Raw genomic sequence first — 22,127 nt, forward strand, 5'->3', positions numbered from 1 at the left:
GCACAGTTTGGAGATGTCATGCAGCCAGCTCAGTTATGTGTCAGGAATGGCTGGGGAGGCTCGCGGGCAGGGGCCCAATGGCAAGGTTCAGAAGGCCAGGGGTGATAGGTGGGCAGGGAGCACCCTCCCTCAGGACTCCGTTGGCAGGGCAGGTGAACAAGCAGCCCTGGTCTGACTGTGGGTTTGCCTCACAGATTCAAACAAAACAAAGGTTCAGCTAAATTTTCACTAGAAACTCAAACTAAACCCAAACTAATTCTTCAAAAGTAAAAAAAAAAAAAAAAAAAGAGGGGGTGTGACCTTGACCTTATTTTGATGAAAGGTGGAGCTTGGAGATCAAGGGCTAGATCTGATATGGCTCCTTTGTGCTAAATAGAGGATGTGCCGGGGCATATTATGGGCTGAAGAGTTAGTCAAAGCATTTTGGCCTCTGATCTTTGACTGCATAATGGCCTCTTGTAGGGAAATTATCAACCCCCAAATTTCCCCCAAACTTATGACAATTATATTATTTAATATGCAATTATTAAGTAACAAAATAATGAGTCATTGTTCTTATTGCAATGTAACCAATAGGAATGCTAGGAAATGTGTAGATGCCTTCATAACAGGAAGCTATTTTTACAAAACTGGAAAAGCCTTTGTCAGCTACATATTGCTCACTCACTACATGTCATCCTTAGGATGTACATATTTGAGGGGATTTATTCTTCCAAACATAACAGGATGGAACCTTTCCCTGCTATTGGAAGCTTAGCAAATACTTTAGTTTAAATGAATAGTGAATGTTTGGTAGTGTACACACAGCATGCAATAACTTCAGATATATACTTCCTTATAACATGCGTGATTTTGCTTTTAATGATAAAGGTATCCTCATCTGTAAACAGTAATGACCTTTCCAACCAGCAGCCAGTCTTTAAGGATCCTTATAATAATGGTTCAGATTGAGATATGCCACATGGAAACAACATTAATCATGGTGTTCTACAATCTTCCCAGGACAACGAATAGATGCCAATCTGATATTAATATCCATGCTGATATTACTGGATCTGTCAGCAGTAGAACTGATTTCATTGAAAATTTGATTGTTTTTTCATTGGGGGAACCACAGAAATTTTAAACAGAAATTTAGGTGGAGTGTGAGGAGGTACAAGCTTCAGTCAGCAATATGCTCTACATCTCATTTTTAACAAACCCAGACAGAGCTGTTTCCCAGTGCCTGGCAGAGGTAGGGATCTAGATGAAAGCCAGCTGGCTCAGTTCTGGAAAACAGAAATGATTTTGCTTGGAAGAGGAAAGCAGAGTGAAGACTGTCAAAGGCAATGTCTGCTCCATCAGTTGAAGGTGTCTACCCTTCTATCATCAAAGGAGTTTGCAACATTGAAGTTTATTGGACTATCCACTGCTCCTGGATCACCAAGACTACAGTAGTGGATAGCAATGCCTTCTTTCATCTCTCACTTGCCAGAAGGTTGGGAAAATTCCTTTTACATGTAGAGTCCTAATGTGAAAATCCACAGCTCTGTTACCTCAAGACTGGACTATACCATTGTACAGTATCTGAGGCTAACCTTGACAGCCATTCAGAAGTTTCATCTGGTATAGCATGTGACTGCCCACCTTTTGGGCTCAACTTTAAGCACATGCTTAAGTGATTTTCTGAACAGGAATCCCTTCTGAACCAAGGCTTTGGTAGGCTGCATTCTTCTGAATGAGGGTTGCTCCAATGTCCAAGTTTGGTGTTGGGGCACATTGCAGCCTCTTTTCGGATGAGAAATTTAAAAATCAAGATGCTGATCACTTGCCGGTGGCAGTGTTTTTGGAAGACGTAGGGGTGGCATTCTGGCCACATTACTATTTGGGTAACTGTTGTGTGTTGCTAGCTGCTGTCGCTCTCCAAAAGAGGCTGCTTTTTGTGACTGAGTGAAGTGATTTCTGATTGTAAAGCACTTAGGGCTCCTTCAGAATGAAAGGAGTTATTATTATTGCAGACATTGTTATAAAGGAAATGGACATAAAATGCTGCAGACAAAATTGAGGTTGAACTAGGACTTTGATTGTTCTGGACACTTTTCATTGATGATTTTATCTTGTTTGAATTTAGCAGTGCTATAGTGGACTAGACTCATATAAACCTCTTTAAGGCCTGATCCTAATCCCAATGATATCAATGACAAAACTTGACTTTAATTAATGAAAGTAGGATCAGACCGTAGTGACTGTCAGGTAGCAAAACCCTCTTTGGCTAAAGAAATTATTTCCACTGAGGTGACTGTAAATATAATATTGCTTATAAAGCATTGGCTCACCGTGGGGAGATAGGCAGCCATTGCCAATAAGAAAACTTGAATCTTTCCTGCCTGCTGGAAAATGTGGTATACTCTTCCCTAAACTCACTTATTTAGTGCTGCTGTTAGAAATTACAGTGCCCCTTGTAGCTCTGCTTTGGACAGATATACGTAGTGAGTGTTTCAATAGTCAGCACACACACAGGTCTAGTTAAATCAAAGATTCTGCAAATAGAGGGTCCGATCAGCCCGCCCACAGGTTCCCCTTGTGGACTTTTCTGTAAATTGTCCCTTCATGGATAAGGGAGTTGGCAAGCTATGGTATTGGAGGCAAGGCTGATATCACCCAACACCACAGAGCCTTGAGGCCCACAGGAGGATTCCCCTTCCCTTCCTCCAACAGAGAAAGAGCTGTCCTCAGATAGATAGCCTCAGCATTTCCAGTGCATCATGCAGCCCTGCTCCTATGTTAGCAGCATGGCTTTTGTAGAAACTGCACTGCCATTGGGTGGAACGCTTCTTTGAAGCTTGTTAATGGAGATTACCCAGACAAGGTTAATACAGTGCCATATATTTTATATTCAGATTCAATACAGATTGTAACTTAAGATTCCTTCTACTCTTAGTTTATAAAGCAGGGTTTTTCTGATGATATTGGAAAGTCTGTATGAGACTTCATAGCTTACATCCAGATTCCTAATTAAGGAAAAAACTCCCTTTTAAAAATAAACTGGGAATAACCAAAAATGCCGTTTTGATTCTCATAAATATTGTATGAGCAACAGTGAAATTTTATCAATCTTGTGCTCTTTTCCAAAAGAATCATGTCAGAAACTACTTAACAGCTCAGAGAACCAGAAGGATTGAAGCTTAACATTCTTACCTAGCAGATAAAATCACAGCATTTTTGTTTCACTTTTATACAGTCAGAGAAGTAAGTGCCCCTCCAATAACTAATGAGGGATATGCACAAATAATCACATTATTTTTCTAAACTCTCTATCTGTTGATTTAGTTATGCACCCAAGTAACTTTACTTATGTGAGTAGTTCGAGAGAACTTGGTGCATATGTGTTTGCAGAATATGGCTTCTAGGCAGTTACCAAACAGGGATCACCATGCTGAAGTCCACATTGTTATCAACAAGAACACTCTAGCCTTATATACTCATTGGTACTATAGTCCTTACTCTGCTAAAACTCCTCTGATTTTGTTCCTTCATTATGAGTCTCAAAACAACTGTACCCAGACTTGCCGTACTAACCTAAAGAGATAGACCAAAGTTTTCAAGCCTGGGTGCCTAAAGATAGGGTCCCATTTATTAGGTGTCTAAAATGAATTTAAGAGTTTAACTCTAGTCACTCTTGTTCAAACGTTTTGGCCATAAAGAACACATCTCTTCACAGAATAATAGTAAGTTTCAGAGAAAAGGTGAAAGTTTAATTCAAACATGGCCTTCGTTTGCAAGAACCCAATAAACTGTACTCACAGTTCTGCATCTGCAGTGAATTGTCAGGAAAAACCATGACTGAGTTGCTTTTACAAAATTGTGCCTAAAAAAATGGAGGACCAGTCTGAATATTGGTTCCTGAATTCCAATAATAAGAGCTACTGGAAAGAGTAATCTAGTTAGAGGCAGGGGTAGATTTATCTATTTTTAGATTTTAAGATTTTAAAAATAAAGACACCTATCCAAAGTTTTAGGTGACCAACTATAATTAATAATCATAGAATCATAGGACTGGTTGGACATACAGAGGGACCTAGACAAATTAGAGGATTGAGCCAAAAGAAATCTGATGAGGTTTAACAAGGACAACTGCAGAGTCCTGCACTTAGGACGGAAGAACCCCATGCACCGCTACAGACTAGGGACCGAATGGCTCGGCAGCAGTTCTGCAGAAAAGGACCTAGGGGTTACAGTGGACGAGAAGCTGGATATGAGTCAACAGTGTTCCCTTGTTGCCAAGAAGGCCAATGGCATTTTGGGATGTATACATAGGGGCATTGCCAGCAGATTGAGGGACGTGATCGTTCCTCTCCATTCAACATTGGTGAGGCCTCATCTGGAGTACTGTGTCCAGTTTTGGGCCCCACACTACAAGAAGGATGTGGAAAAATTGGAAAACATCCAGTGGAGGGCAACAAAAATTATTAGGGGTCTGGAACACATGACTTATGAGGAGAGGCTGAGGGAATGGGATTGTTTAGTCTGCGGAAGAGAAGAATGAGGGGGGATTTGATAGCTGCTTTCAGCTACCTGAAAGGGGGTTCCAAAGAGGATGGATCTAGACTGTTCTCAGTGGTAGCTGATGACAGAACAAAGAGTAATGGTCTCAAGTTGCAGTGGGGGAGGTTTAGGTTGGATATTAGGAAAAACTTTTTCACTAGTAGGGTGGTGAAACACTGGAATGCGTTACCTAGGGAGGTGGTGGAATCTCCTTCCTTAAATATTTTTAAGGTCAGGCTTGACAAAGCCCGGGCTGGGATGATTTAGTTGAGGAATGGTCCTACTTTGAGCAGGGAGTTGGACTAGATGACTTCCTGAGGTCCCTTCCAACCCTGATATTTTATGATTCTATGATCAAGAGTTCTTCTAGTCCAATCCCCTGCATTCAAGGCAGGACTAAGTATTATCTAGACCATCCCTGACAGGTGTTTGTCTATCCTGCTCTTAAAAATCTCCAGTGATGGAGATTCCACAACCTCCCTAGGCAATTTATTTCAGTGCTTAACCACCCTGACAGTTAGGAAGTTTTTCCTAATATCTAACTTAAACTGACCTTGCTGCAATTTAAGCCCACTGCTTCTTGTTGTATCCTCGAAGGTTAACGAGAACAATTGTTCATCCTCCTCCTTGTAACAACCTTTTATGTACTTGAAAACTGTTATCATATCTCCCCTCTCCCCCCCCCCACAAGTCTTCTCTTCTTTTCTCCATATTAAACAAACCCAATTTTTCAGTCTTTCTTCAGAGGTCATGTTTTCTAGACTTTTAGTCGTTTTTGTTGCTCTCCTGAGTACTTTCTCCAATTTGTCTACAGCTTTCCTGAAATGTGCCCAGAATCAGACACAATACTCCAGTTGAGGCCTTATCAGGGCAGAGTAGAAGGGAAGAATTACTTCTCGTGTCTTGCTTACAACACACCCGCTAATACATCCCAGAATGATTGCTCTTTTTTTTTTTGCAACTATGTTACATTGTTGACTCATATTTAGATTTTGATCCACTATGACTCCCAAATCCCTTTCCGCAGTACTCCTTCTTAGGCAGTCATTTCCATTTAGTATGTGTGCAATTGATTGTTCTTTCCTAAGTGTAGTACTTTGCATTTGTCCTTATTGAATTTTATCTTGTTTACTTCAGACCATTTCTCCAGTTTGTCCAAATCATTTTGAATTTTAATCCTATCCTCTAAAACACTTGCAACCCCTCCCAGCAAACTTTACATGTGTGCTCTCTATGCCATTATCTAAATCACTGATGAAGATATTGAACAGAACCAGACCCAGAACAGATCCCTATGAGACCCCACTGGATATGACCTTCCACCATGCCTGTTAACCACTGATAACTACTCTCTGGGAATGGTTTTCCAATCAGTTATGCACTCACCTTATAGTAGCTCCATCTAAATTGTATTTCCCTAGTTTGTTTATGAGAAGATAATGTGAGATTGTATCAAAAGCCTTACTAAAGTCAAGATATACCAAATGTACCACTTCCCCCCATTCAAATATCTTGTTATCCTGTCAAAGAAAACTATTAGGTTGGTTTGACATTATTTGTTTTTGACAAATCCATGCTGATTGTTACTTATCACCTTATTATCTTCTAGGTGTTTTCAAATTGATTGCTTAATTATTTGCTCCTTCCGGGTGCTGAAGTTAAGCTGACTGGTCTGTAATTCCTGGGATGTCCTTATTCCCTTTTTTTATAGATTGGCGCTATATTTGCCCTTTTCCAGTCCTCTGAAATCTCTCCTGTCTTCCATGATTTTTTGAAGATAATTGCTAATGGCTCAGATACCTCCTCAGTCAGCTCTTTGAGGATGTATTTCATCAGGCCCTGGTGACTTAAAGACACCTAACTTGTCTAAGGCTTGTCTATACGACAGGGGAAATTTGATCTAAGCTACACAATTTGAGTTACTTTAATTGTGTAATTCAAATTGACATAGCTTAGATATTTCCTATCTTTCCTATTCAGTGGGATTGTTTGCTCTTATGCCCTTAATAATGTCTCCTTGAAAAACTGCCAAATCTCTTGAACTATTTATCCTCTTAGACTTGGGATCTTACCTACCAACTCCCTGAGTTTGCTAAAGTCTGCCTTCTTGAAATACATTATCCTTATTGTGCTGTTTTCCTACCTACCATTCCTTAGAATCATGAACTCGATCATTTCATGATCACTTTCACCCACGCTGCCTTTCATAGAATCATAGAATATCAGGGTTGGAAGGGACCTCAGGAGGTCATCTAGACCAACCTCCTGCTCAAAGCAGGACCAATCCCAAACTAAATCATCCCAGCCAGGGCTTTCCCTTTCAAATTTTCAGACATTTCCTCTCTATTTGTCAAAATCAAATCTAGAACAGCCTCTCCCTTAGTAGCTTTCTCCACTGTCTGAAATAAATACATTCCAAGAACTTGTTGGATAATCTGTGCCCTGGCTGTATTATTTTCCCAACAGATGTCTGGCTAGTTGAAGTCCTCCATCACCACCATGTCCCGTGTGTTGGATGATTTTGTTAGTTGTTTAAAAAAAACCTCATCCCCGTCTTCTTTCTGGTTAGGTGATCTGTACTAAACTCCTACCATGACATCAGCCTTGTTTACAGGCTTTTTATCCTTAATGCAATAAATAAAAATCATCAGCCTTTTATCCTTAATGCAATAAATAAAAACCCAGAAGTATTAAAGTAATCACTTCAATAGGAACTCAGTCAGACAGCCATATATAGATACTCCTGAAGGACATATGAAGATGTAAAATAAGATATTGTTCATCCTCTAAAGACCTGTAAAATCTGCTTTCAAAATGGTATATGGCTCCCATTTCTAGTCCTCATGAATAGAAAGATACTGTACCAGCTATATAAATCCATTACTGCTGCAAGATTGAACATTGCCTGGCCCAATCTATAGACCAGTGTTACTCTGGATGGCAAAGAGTGAAGAATTCTGCATTTGGGTAGGAAAAAAGAATGCATTCTCAGGCAGATTGAATTTTTTTAAAACTGTGTGATTGAAGGTAAAGGGTTTGTGGTGCAGAGTTTATGGAATGCTAGAGTAAGGCCCAATGGAGATGAACCAGTGGGCAGATGCTTTCAAAGGGACATAGTATATGCCATTGTTGACGTATATGGATGGTACATTCATATGATGACTTGCATTTATTATATACTTTTTCATGTGTGTGTAAATATATATGGTTAGACACAGGCTACTGTTCCAGATGTACATGTAATGTAATATATATAATATAAAGAACATATTTAACATATTAATGGCTCATCTGGTACAGTGTCCTGTATCCAGAGTGAGCTAGTGCTGAATACTTCAGAAGGAAGATGTCAACTCCATACACAGTTAGCTGTGCAGTGCTGTACCGGGGGGGAAATTCTACCTCAGCACAGTTGGTGATCGATGTATGTCATTAAATGTGGTCTAATGTAGTTTACAGTTACCAGACAAAACATTCAATTTTTCAGTTATTTTGCCATTTAGTTCCACATAGCCACTTACAGGAAAACAGAACGTAAACAAAACTGTTGTTCTCAGTTGTCTATGTAACAAAAATCCAAATGCAAAGGCTTTTGGTTTGTTTTTTACAAAATATTTATAAAGAAACCTCTGAGTTAATGGAAGGAAATGGATACAGCTATGAAATAATTATCAAGACTATAACACAAAATCTAAACCTTTTGACAAGTTTCTTTAAAGGCTTTTTACAAGGGAAAACCCCGAACATACATATTTTAATAGGTTTTTTTAAACTTATACAAAACTAATAGACAAAGCCTTTGTGGGAAAGCAGTTTTTGCATTGTAATTCTCCATTCATCTTACTCTGTACTCCCACTCAGACATTAATTAAACTGTTATAGCCATTCAAACTAACATCTAAACATCCCAAGCCCAGAGTGGCTTAAGTACAGCCTCAGGCTATATCTGGCACAAATCCATGAGAATGGCTCTATGCCTAATCCTCTGTTCCAGCTATTGACAGTTCTCAACCCCTTTTTCCTTCACTTTTATCATCCATTATCCTATGTGAACTTATTGAGTTTGTCCCACTTCAGTTTTGTCCATTGATGCAACTGATATTTTTTGTTTACGTTCTGTTTTCCTGTAGTCAACTTTACCAGTTATTTCAAGAGTAATGTTTTCAAGCAACTTGCTGCATCTAGACAGTTAGACTTCAGTGCAGGTACACTAGCAATGAGTTTGGCCCTTTGACTTGTGGTTCCATGTGACCTGTGATCAACGGATGGGTTGTGAACATGTAGCTGACCTTTGAAGCTAGATGTTGTCGTTATCTTCAAAGGGGTTGCAAATCCTATTTATTTTGACTTATGCGCTCTAAAAATGTATGCTAGTATCCAGACAGGAACAGATACAAACCTTCAGAAGAGAGGAAGTTCTGAGCTAAGACTGCTATTGCATGCTTAAAGGCATGTGGGATCCAAGGGTTGGGTCCATTACATCGGCCTGGCGTCTGACACAAGGGGGAGCTTAGCCAGTGCTGAAACAATTTATATTTAAAAAAAATATATTTTAAACATCCATTTATCTGAATGAGTCTTATGGTAGTGAAATGTTATACAGGGGTTAGCGATATTAAATAAAACTTTGCAACCTGAATTCAGTTTGATCATTTTGAGTCACAGGGTGTGATAAGGCAAATAGTTTCAAATGCAGATAAGAAATGAAACAGACAGTTAACAAACCCTTGATTGGCAGATACTCTACATCACTTTAATACAGTTAACTGTAATTATTATATATTATATATACACATTTCAGAGTAAGCTTATTCAATCATTAACACTCTTTTGTTATTCAGCCCAAGTAAAGCTGTACTGCTAATAGCTGACAATAATAATGCTGGTGGTCAGCATACATTATTCGTGATGAAAAACTTTTATGCTCTATTCTTTGCAGAATGTCATTAGCCCTACCATCTATTTTAAACTGAACTTTTTACTAATAGTAGCTTTAGAGCCAAAAAACTTCAGATTTACTGTTTTGCAGTTATAGACTAACTACAAGAAGTGTCAAGTGATTCCAAATTATGTTTTTAATATGATACAGCAAAATCTTTATACATAAACTTTATCATCAATATTAGTTTTATCTTTCAATCTGTGCTTAGCAAAATTTGGAGAAAAGAAGAGAGTGAGTATTGGGAGACCTATTAGCCAAAAGCTATTAGCAGCCGTATTTTAAAAACTTGTTATTGAATCCTATTTCCTAATCAAGAACATAACATTAAATTTACACAGTAAGTGTCCTGAAACATAAACAGCTGATTATTTTGATCTGCTCTGTTTGGAGTGGGGGAGAAATCAGATGGTGTACCTAGAAAATTCAATATTTATGAAAGCGTGGGCATTAATTCTGGAATCTGACACACTGCAGTTTTGATATATTACAAAGGCAGTTGTATAAATCTGGCGGTTGACACAGCAAGTTAATGAAGAAAGCAAATTTATAATATTTTGCTTACTTCTGGTAAGCTGCATGAAGTTATGAATAGCAGAATGTGGAGGGATATTTTCCCCTCTTGTCCTCATTCATTTTTGTAAAGATTAACGATGAAGGATTTAACAGAGCCTCCTGAAGTGCCAAAAGGAATGACATATATGTTAACATCCTTTTGGGTTCTGTGGCTTTGACTCCAAGAAATTAATTTATAACTCATTTTAATATGTTTGAGACTCCTTAGTGCTTTTTCTTGCATGTTCAAGAAGGGTACTAGATATAAAATCTTGCAAAGAAATACAATAAATATCAAACTGTTGCCTACATCCTATAGTACAGATGCTTTGGTTTTTTTCTTCTCTTGTTTCTTCTGTCACTTTCATCTTGCTTAAAATACACAGCATACACACGCTTTGCCAATTCGGGTATACAATGCGCTCTTGATTGTAGCATATAATTAAAACTGGATTTCTGTTGTTTCTCCACACTAATTTATATCGTATTTCTTTGAATTTGGGGAGGGAAAAAGACATCTGGCTTCTATGGCTTTGTGTGGGCTACTGCAACACAGAAACTAGTTATTTTTTTAACTGAATCAAGTCTAAAATAATTAGCATTTCTTATTCACTATCATATTATGCCTTATGTGAAGAAGGTCACAAAAATCATACAATGACACCTCTCCACCAAACACTGCAGTATCATAATTGTACATTGTACTATTCAGGTCCATTCCTGAGGACCCAAATAGCAATTTTTATTAAAAGGAGAAGCTTTTTTTTTCCATTGCAGTTTGTGTGACTTTAATTAAAAAACAAAACAACATAACGACTGCCACGTTCAGTATACGTGGGAGACATATTTTATAATAAAACCCTGTCTGACTTTCCTAGACTATGCAGGATCTATATATATATATATATATATATATATAAGAACTGAAGACATTTGTGCTGGGTCAACATCACCACCACAATGCATTTATACAGTGTCCTTGACCAGATCCACAAGGGTGTTTTACAATAAAACTCATTAAAAATTATCAATATTTAAGAACTGTTAAAAGCAGTCACAAATGTATTTCTTTAATGTAGTTCTAAATGGTGAAACAGACTGGGCAGTTTTAAAGTAGAGATAGAAAGTAAGTTTAACAATTGACCAGCATAATTAGAAAAAGCACTGGCTCTCAATATCACAAGGTTATAAGTAGGACAAACTAAGTAGCCATCTGATTCTGACCTCACTGAGCAACTGCAAAACACATGCTAGTAAGCAATTGGTCAGGTAAACGGGTCTCTATCAATTAAAGGTCAAATCCTCATTTCAATGCACAGCTGAGTAAAACAGATTGTCTGCAAGTAGAAATGAAGAAGTCCTCTCTCTCAGGTTGAGGAGCAGTGATGTAGCTGCACTGTGGCTACTGTGCAACTTCCCCTGTCCTGATCTCAAAAAGCTCCTGCGGAACACAACTCTAGTGCACAGTGGTCGTGGACCTGCCTCCCACAGTTTGCCCTGCCCCAACACACACCCAAACAATGTGTTTCACCAGACAGTGAAACAGCAGCACCAGGTTACTGCATTGAAGGCCTTCTGTGGTTGAGAGATTCATGGGATTTACCCCTAAGTGTCTTGTAGGTTAATAAAATATTGTCTAAATCCATAAGAAATTTTACAGGACGCGAATGTACAAGTTTGGAAGTGAGAGTAATATGATGGACCAAAAATAAGCATCAGGGGACAAATTGTTGGTTGAGGCTGAGATCCATTCAGTGTTCTTAGGCAGCACTAAGTCACACCAGCTGGCAATGGTCACCAAGGAACCATCTACAATTCGGAGAAATCTGGGGAGTGATGTGCTCCAATGCCCCCTATGCTGGAGCTGCAGTGCGGGAGTGGTGTAGGAGCTGAGCATGATGACTCTGCTCACTGGGAGCTCCCCCATATTGGGAGAAATCATCTTCTCCGGAGATGAGGAGGGATTTCTGTCTTTGCACCACCAGAACCCCATGATGAGTTTTTTTGCTTAATGCAGAGATGGGTTAGATTAGGGGGCCTGTTATTAGTTGGTATCCACAGACACTGGATAAATACATATTTAAATTTCAGCACTTGCAACAGTTAGTTATGGCACGACTTCAGTGTCCCAGAGCATGCAATGATGTCTGTCTCTGATTAGTGAAGTATGCAGAAATGAGCCTAGAGTCTCAGCCCTCTGTATTTTTGGTACTACGATATGATTCCAAAGTGCATCACATTCAAGGGGCAGTATTAATTCCTTTGATAGATTCCCACATAGGGCAGAAACTTTTATTTCCCAGACGGCAAGCCAGTATGCAGCCCTGTCGAGGTCCTTTGTAAAGACACAGCTTCAGAGCTCATTCTTATTTAGCCCTCATCTCATTATATTGCCTAAAAACAAATAATAGAAAAGTAACACATGTTCATTACAGCTGTAAAACATAACCCTTTGTCACCTGGAAGAGACAAACATGCAGAGGAGAGAAAAGGTTGCTCTTTTCTAATGGGTAAACTAAATTGAAAGACCCAGAGAATGCATCTTCTAGAGTACAGTTATTCTGAATGGCAGAAAGTAAATCCCAAAGAATTATGAGTGAATGTCGATATTTGGGTCCTTCTGTACAGTAACAGCACACATGCTAACCTCAGCTACAGTATAGACAGGGAGTACAAATATGAAAAGAATATTTTTTCAAAATGCCTCCTGAACCTGTTGAAAATGCCTTAGGTCAGTGGTTCTCAACCAAGGGTATGTGTATCACAGGGGTATGCAGAGGTCTTCCAGGGGTACCTCAACTGATCTAAATATTGGCCTAGTTTTAAAACAGGCTACATAAAAAGCATTAGTGAAGTCAGTAGAAACTAAAATTTCATACAATGACTTGTTTATACTGCTCTATATACTATACACTGAAATGTAAGTACAATATTTATATTCCAATGGATTTCTTTTATAATTATATGGTAAAAATGAGAAAGTACGCAGTTTTTCAGTAATAGTGTGCTGTGACACTTTTGTATTTTTATGTCTGATTTTGTAAGCAAGCAGTTTTTAAGTGAGGTGAAACTTGGGGGTACATACTCTGGAATGGGGTACAGTAGCCTGGAAAGTTTGAGAGCCACTGCCTTAGGTGCATGTTGTCAAAGGATACCTTGGGCGGGTTATTTTCAGTCCTTATAGTTTGCCACATACAGTACAGCCAACTACAGTTTTCAGGCATACAAAATCATCTCATTTTTTACAGAGGTTTGGGCCTTTTCCAAACACATGCTACTATCAGATGGGAATTCAGTGTGTAAAAGCTGAGATACTTTTGGGGAAGATTTGAAAAGACAGTTTTTTTCAGGCCTGTTATCCAGCAGTTCTGACTGCTGTATCCTGCAGTGTGACTGACAGTTTGTGTATGGCAGGGAGCAGATGGAGTGGGAAAGGTGCACAGGAGTCCTATTATCAATTTCAGTATATGTACACGTGTGTATGTCTTTTCTGCAAACAGTGGGAAGTGGATGTATACTTGATGTGTAAGTGGCTACATTTGCAGAGTGTTTCTACTTGAAAAGCAAATATATAAAAATATACCCTCTTTCTAAACAAATCTGCTCCCTATGTGCATTCAGTCCTGCTCCTTTTCATGACAAGCAGAAGTTTTAATATAGTGAGAGAAAGAACGCATGCGTGTGCACACTGGCCAGAAAGCAACACTTCCATTTAATGAAAAAATTCAGTTTAGAAATTTTGTTTTCATTCTGCATCGGACAGAAAATGAGATTTTGAGAGAGCAAGAGAGAAATTCCGACCCCATAATAATCAGTAGCCCAGCAGTTAGAGCCTCGCCTGGGACATGAGGCCGAAGCTCAAGTCCCTGCAGTCTCTGATTCTCTCTTGTTTTGACCAGAAATTGCATCCTGGATCTAAGAAACTTTCCCAACCAAATTGTCATGGAACATATGTAGATTTTGATAAAATAGAATTTTTCAATGGAAAAAAGTTTGTCAATTTTTAACTCCTCCTAGTCCTGCAGAATAAACAGAGCTGAGAGTGAGCATGGGTATCATCAGGAGAACTGTTTACTAAATTCTAGAGCTGGTCAAAATTGATTTTTTTTTATTCTGAACTTTTTTTTGAGCTTTTGGTGAAAAATCAAAACCCAAAATATTCCAAAATCAAAAGACATTGATTCTGAAATGCTGCTGCAGTGCATTATGGATGTTTTAGTTAGAGTGTCTCTTGCTTCAATTCTCCTCTGAGAGCAGGTTCCCTGATCATGCTACATTTTCCATGATGTACTATAGGTGATGGGAGGCAGCACGGTAGAGATTAAATCTTATTGGGGAATCTGGCATTTCAGAATCAAAATGGTTTGATTTTCAGCATTCTGTTTCAGTGTTCAGTTTTTGGATGAAAATGGAATTTTTCTGCAGAAAGCTGACTTTTAAAAAAATGTGTTTAGTCAAAAACCCAATTTTTTGTTGAAAAACAGTTTTAACTGGAAATTTGACCAGCCCTACTAAGTTCCAGTCAGCTGTGGAAACCTATTGAAGAGAGGGAGCATGGTCGTGTGATTAAGTCACTGGACTGGGACTTATAAGATGTGAATTTTATTCCACAAACTTTCCCTTTGAGTCATTTACTTATTCTCACCATGTTTCTGCCACACTTACTCATATTGATTGGGCCAATGCCCTCCAATGGGACTGCTCATGTGGGTAAATAACTACTTACTGTCATTCATGTGTGTGAATAACTATTCCATTTAAGGAGGCTTCAACACTGCCTGCATGTCAAGAATCAGGCCCTGCAGCAAAGCCAGTCTCCAAACAACCTAGTGAGCATAGCTGGTCTGTTGTACGCAGCCTGATTGGCTACACTGCCTGATTGGCTGGAAGAGTCAGCAACCAGCTGTTAGGCCCGGCATCAGCCGTAGTTTGGTGGCTGCTCAAAGCGTTTGCCCATAGCTGTGATAGCATCCATGTATGCTTGTTCCCAGCCTTGCTCCTGCCTTGTTCAAGCCCTGCTCCTGCCTTGGCCCCAGCCTTCTCTCGCTCCAGGTAACCTAGTCCTGACTCTCAGCTCTGATTCCTGTCTTCAGGCTTTGGCTCTGACCCTTGGCTCTGGCACCTGGCCCATGACCCTGGGCTTCAATCCCTGGCTTTCTACTTCTGCTCAACAAATGAGGCCTAACCCCTGCTTTAACCACGAGGCACAACGGCCCATATCCTGGTCACTGACACCACATCCCCTAGCCCTACAGAGTGGGGAAGGGATAGGAATCCCAGTCATATTGTGCAATCTTCTTGTATGGTCTGCACCATGGATCCACCCCCGTGGTCCTCTCTTAATTCCTACCCCAGTCTGCGCAGTGGCTCATTATCCCAAGAAGAAGGAAACTCAGGCATGCACTTGTTCAATGCTGGCCATGCCCATGTGCCTAGTGTCATTAGTGTTCATTGTTTAGTGTTTATTGAAGACAGTCAGTGGAATTACCTCATGGATGAATCTGGCCCATTGTATCCCAAAGCGACTGTAACCCTGGGATCTTGGTACAATCCCTTTTCTAATTTGTTGGCTACAGAAGGGTAGATGATAACATCTGGAGAAGTGTTCCTGTTGAACTCTAACAGCTCTAAACTTAAAGATAGGTCATATAATAGCCATACAATGGTGACTTTTTTTGTTTTTTAAATTAACTCTGATTTCTTTGTATTCCAGGTTATTAGTTTGTTATGCACTAGCAATTTATGGGGTTTGTTAAAGCACAATTAAAACAAGGCTAAAAAGAGAAGCTAGAAGAATAAACAAGGATAAATCATTTACTCTCTGATCCAACAAAATAAATCTATTTTATACCCTGGAAGTAGTTTCTTTATGCTCTTGTGTTATCATTTGCATACTTGCCATATCACATTGCATATAGACACTCTCCTAAACAAAAAAATATGAACAAAGATCTAAGCACTAATCTGTCCTGAATACTGAATGAGTCCAAGTTTCTGCCAAATTTCTGGCCATCAAGCACAGAAAGAATTGCAAAGATGACTTAGTTTATAACTAAATATAAAGACTCTTGAGGCCACTACTTTCCTGTTCACTTCAGTAGGAACAAGATCAGATTCATGATTAATGCATAACACAGTAATTCATTATGAATCACTCTGGTCCTGATCCAAAGATGGTAGAAATCAATAGAAAGACAGCCATTGACTTTCAGTGGACTTTGGATCAAACCCACTTTGCAGAAAAAATGCGTTGTGCGAGTGAAAAAAGTGAACACTACATTTGCATCATCTATTCATTAGCTGTTAAAAAGTAAATCACTTTACAAATGATGTACCAGAAAGGAAGGCTATTGTTATGTATATGCCTGGGTACTTCTGCTTTCATGATTGTTCCTCTGTTTTTATTAAAATCATGGATGTGAATCTTTTGCAAGTGGTTTTGTCATTCACTCTCTAATATTGTAGGTGATATACTTTAACTGCTCTTTTATGTGACACTATCGATGTTATCTAAATTATATTGAGGACCTCAGGGGCGACAACTGTGCTTCTTGTTCCTATAATTTTGGCAATGTCCTTGCTAAAAGAAAAGTTAATACAGTGTGCATCACTTTTAACAAACATTTGATAAAACCTAGTTTATCATTGAACCTTTATAGACTGCAAGCATTTAGGGCCTTATTCAAAGCCCATTTAAGTCATTTTAAACTTTTCCATTACCTTTAATGGTTTTTGGATCAGACCATTACAATAACACACCTGCAATTTGAAAACTAGTTGCAATATTTGCATTTATCTGCATTGATATGGAGAATTTTGAAGAGATGACAAGTACTTTTCACTTACATGCACCGTTTAACAAAAGTCTTCAAAGAGCTTTATAAATAATTTACTAAGCTATAAAATACCTTTGTGCTATACAGTAGGTGAATATTATTTCCATTTTACAGATAAGTAAGCTAATGCTCAGAGAGAATCCAAGGAGTCCCAAATTCACACAGAGCATCACTGGGAGAGCCGAGACTAGAAACTAGCAGTCCATCTGGTCTAATTCACTAGACAACAACATCCTTCTTGACAGTGTTATATCATTCTGGTGCTGAGTTGTTTGAGGAACCTACATAGAAGGTTTTCTATCTGTATTACTTGATAATTATCTGTGATTTTTTAAAACATACAGATAATTCATGTGATTTTTATGTTTGAAAAATATATAATGAGAGGGCTGAAAAGATTAGTTTTAGAAAATGGTTAAAAAAAATTACAGTATTCAAGTATATTGATATTTTGATTTAAAGTGTTAGGTGCTGAGACAGATGTAGAAGAGAAAACATGCAACCTTGTATTGTATATACAAACCTAAATTTTAAAAAGATCCATGATAATGCCACTTGACTGAAGGTTTCTGCCCACATTACAGTAGGTGCTAGGAGAAATGCAATGCAACGAATTAAAAAAATGATAAATAACTTTAAAAACATGATTCACCTGCAAGAGAGCTTTGTCACACTTCGTTGAAATATTAAGTGAAATCCCATTTACTGTTGGTCAGCACTTGAATCTGTGATGTTCCTAATTTATATGAATGACTCCAAGGAAAGCACTAACTGCGAACTGGTTCAACTTGCTGACAGCACAGAAACAAGAGGACTAATGAGCTTCTGGTAGAATGCAAAGAGATTTAAAGCAGACATATAACCAGGCTGACATATATCCCCTGTCATTTAACACTTACAGATTGGAAGTGATAAAAATATTGGTCCATAGAAAATTGCAAGTGCTGTATAAAATGGGTTCAAATGAAAACTGGAAGGTTTTGCGACAGACCTTGCAATAGAATACACAATATGTCTTAAAAAACAAGAAGTCCTGTGCCTTCTCCCTCCCACCTAAAGCATTAGCTTTTCATGAGCTCAAACTAGAGCATCTTGGATGCACTAGAATGCAAACTAAAACAATCCGATGTCAGACTGAAATAATCTATTCTTAACTTATGTGCACAACACAGTGAGATGAGGCAATGAGATCGGTGGTTTACTAGATGAATTTAATTATTTCTGGTTTGTTTTTTGCCCTTGGGGCTACTTTTTGGTAGAAGAAATTCAATATTAGTACTTGGATGACTTGCAATATACAAACAACGCTGCTGAGAGCATACCAAAAGCTATGTTCAATTTAGCTCAGCTAAGACAGTGAGGTTACATCTGTTATTCACAACCTTCAGCAGAGAAAACTAGGTTACACATATACTAGGAATAATGAAGATGTTGAGATTAAATATACTTACATGGCTCTTTAGAGACTCACAACCTAGGAGTGGTCTCATAGAATCACCCTGGGAAAAGATTAAAGGCTTACATTTTCGAAAGAGACTAGTAGTGATTTTAAAAAGTCAGACCCAAAAATTAAAGTTCCCCAAAGTACTGGTCACTTCTGCAAATTTACCTTGAAAAATTACTGGCATGATAAGCATGCAATGGAGTCACTATAAGGTTTTGGGTCTAGCTCAGTAGCTCAGACAGGGAAGCAAAGTAAGAATTCCTGTGACCAGTCTTTTTACCCAAGAGTCATTGTGCTGTATTTCTTTTTACCATAAAATTATTAGAGGAAGACAGCAAAATTAATACAGACTGGTTCTGTCAAGTAAGTTATCCCTCAGTGTAAGTGGAGGAGGGGAATTTCTCTATGTACACAGTACCCCAACTGAACTGAGGGATGAAAGGATCACAGTCCCTGCTCTAATTCACTTCACCCCAGTACCAGTTTGTCTTGACTTTCCTTCCAGGCCCCGGGGAAACAGGACATGCACCACATAGGGAGGACTGAGCCCAGGGGCTCCTGGATGCTTACATCAGTCTCTCCATGGGCAACTCTGGGCAGGGCCGAGGGTGCCCCAACTCCAGGATACTCCTAACGCCCTTGTTACTGTTTTAACCCATGATCACTGCCATTCATTCTGACTTACACTATATGTTTACATTCCAAACTGTTTCCTTGGGGACTGAGGAGCACAGCGTGGCACGGGGAGGGTCAATGCAGCCGTCTCTAAAGCCCAATAAACTCTCCAGTTATCACAAATTGACAAGGGTCATATCAGGCCTGGATGTGGTGCTGCAGGGGGCTCTCCCGCAGGAGGTGTTCGGCTCTGTGCACCGGGACCTCTTCTCCACCTGCGGTTCTGGCCTCCCATCAGGCCATGTCTACCTCTGGGGCCAGCACTTGATGCCCTCCCTGGCTGCTTGGGGAGTGGGACCCATCTCTCCCTAGGCCAACAAGTGTAGCTCCTCTGGGTGAGCAGAAGACTCACCCCACCACTATCACCCTGGTACCCCCTCGCACTCCAGCTGCCACCCTGCCAACCAGCTCCTAGCAGCCCCTCCCCACGCAGCCTCCTCCCTGGCCTCCACCTGTTACCCTCGCTCCCAGGGCAGACAGGCTGTCCCTGTGGGCGGGGACCCAGCTGAGCTGTGCCATTCAGTGTGGGTGGGGAAAGGACAACAGAGGGACTCAGGCAGCTGGAGGGGCCTGTGGCAGAGGGACCACTTTGCTGGGGGCAGGGGGCGGGAGCTGTGGCAGCTGGAGGGGCCATTGGGCCACATACAGAGATGAATGATTAGAAGGGGAGCTCGTCTGGACTCACCTTAGGCTTTCCCTGCACCTTTAAGTCATTACATTGTCACTCAGGTGTCTGTGTCCAGCTCTGCACATATACTTCTGACCCAGGGTCCAATTTTAAAAAGTTTCAGTTTTTATCAGATGTGCTCACCCACTCCCAGCCCACAGGAAAATAACTAAATAAAAACATAGCGTTTTCAGCAGTTCACACCCAGGGAGACTTGCCTTTGGGAAGTGTGCATGCTGCTTGAAATTGTTACTTGTTTTTCCACCATTTGCACTGGAGGTGTGATGCTTGTCACTGCTGATGTAGCACCTCAGCATTCAAGCACCATGAGCAACATTTAACAAGGTGTATCCTCTTCCTGTGTGATGCTGCTGTGTCACATCAGCCTTTCACCTCCACAATGCAGTGACTCTTTATATTGCATTGTAGATGCTTCTACAGCTCAATCCTCAAAAGAAATCAGTGTCCACTGAAAATGACAGATTGAGTGAATGATTGCCCCCCACTCTTTATTCTGAAGGAATTTGGCTTGCCACTCACTAGCAAACTGTGTGAGCAGTTTAACCTTGACCATAATTTGTTTCTCTTGGTTGCCAGGGCATCTCTGTGTCAGTGACAAGTTAGAACTGATATCAATCTGCAGTTGGCACAAGTCTTCGTGTGTCACAGTTCTATGAACCCATAGCCTTCACCCACAATAAGCATCACTTTCTATTTGGTAGGTGAAGTAAGGACTACGATCCTGCTAATTTTGCTTGAGCATTTGCATACATCTTATTTAATAAGAGAGAAAAGCAGTGTTTACTCGTGCTTAGATTTTTTTCTCTGGGTACATCAGCACTGCAGCTGGGAATTGTTTATGTAGACATACACATGCTAGCTTTGATCAAGCTAGTACTCTAAAAATAGCAGTTTGGTCGCAGTGGCATGAGTGGTGGTTTGTACTGCCTAAGTACAATCCCATCTAAGATCTTAGGTGCATACTCAGCTCAAGCCACCTTGGTCACGCTGCTATTTTTTGCCTGCTAGCTTGCTCAAAGCTATCAAGTGTATATCTACCCAAACTGCGAATTACACCTCCCAGCTGCAGTGTAGACATACTATTCAGTCTGTTATTCATTCCACTAATTAAGGAGCAGATTCTCCCAACTTTACTCACTGTGAGTATTACCTTACTCTGGGAGTAGTCCCAGAATGTTAGTACTTAGCATGAGGAAGGATAGAAGAATATGATTCTTAACGTTTGAAGGAAAATTGCTATACCTATTTTCCATTGCCCACGAATCTAAAAATGCCTGTGGTAATAACCCGTTACAAATGTGCAATATATCTGAAAATCAGAGTTATTTTTTAAATATTCTATTTATTGATTTTAAGAAAACAGATGGTAACATATGCATATTTCTAAGCATGTCAAATGCTTTACATAACTTTGCAGTGGTAAAATCAGTAGATGGATATATATATTACCATAAACTTTAATAAACAGGAAGTTAAACATAAGCTTAATTCTAAATAAATACAGCCAATACTAATCAAAGCTAACAGAGGCTCCACTGGGAGAGAGCTTGGGCTATGCTACAGACCCCACTGGATATGGATAGAGACCTCTTTTATATTTTTAATGAAATAAATACTACTGGGAATTGTGTGAATATGGGATATTTTAATTTCCCAGCAATAGATTGGAAGACAAGTGCTACGGATAATGATAGGACCCAGATATTCCTGGATATGATAGCTGATAGATTTCTTCACCAAATGATCACTGAACCAACAACACTTAATGCCATTTTACACTTAGCATCGGTAGGTAGTGAGGACCTCATAGAAGAACTGGTTGTAAAGGACAATCTTGGGTCGAGCAATCATGAGCTAATTCAGTTTAAACTAAATAGAGGGATAAACAAATTTTCTAATATAACGCCATGTATTGTAGCATTCTTTGCATCAAGCCGTAGATCCATGATTTAACATTTAGTGTGTCTGTGTGTGAGGGTCTTTTGGGGGTTGGTTGTTTATTTGTTTTGCTCAGATCCATTGATTGTCAATGTAACTTTTTTGACATTGCTGCTAAGAATATAAACACTAATAACAAAAGGTCCCCATTTTGTTAACAGGACGACTCACAACAGTAAGCATTACTTTCACTAGTGTTTCCATAAATTGTAGTACTGACAGCAGGGAAGGCCAGTGTAAGACTGTAAACCAATGCTCATCTTGCTTTATGGGTAGTTTAACATAATAGCACAAGTGAGGTTCTCCGAGGTACAGCTACATTTGAAGGTATAAAGTTCAATATAAAACTCTAGACAGAGTGGACATTGTCTGGAGGCATTATTTATAAACTACATCTATGTACTGTACCATACACTGGATACTCTGTCATCCATATAACACAAATGATAAACACATTAACTCTCTGAACTACAGTACATCCCTAAGAAATGCGGAGATCAAATACAGTTTGTAAACTGTGACTCGGTT

This window comes from Lepidochelys kempii, chromosome 1 (assembly GCF_965140285.1).
Source record: "Lepidochelys kempii isolate rLepKem1 chromosome 1, rLepKem1.hap1, whole genome shotgun sequence".
NCBI lineage: Eukaryota > Metazoa > Chordata > Testudines > Cheloniidae > Lepidochelys > Lepidochelys kempii.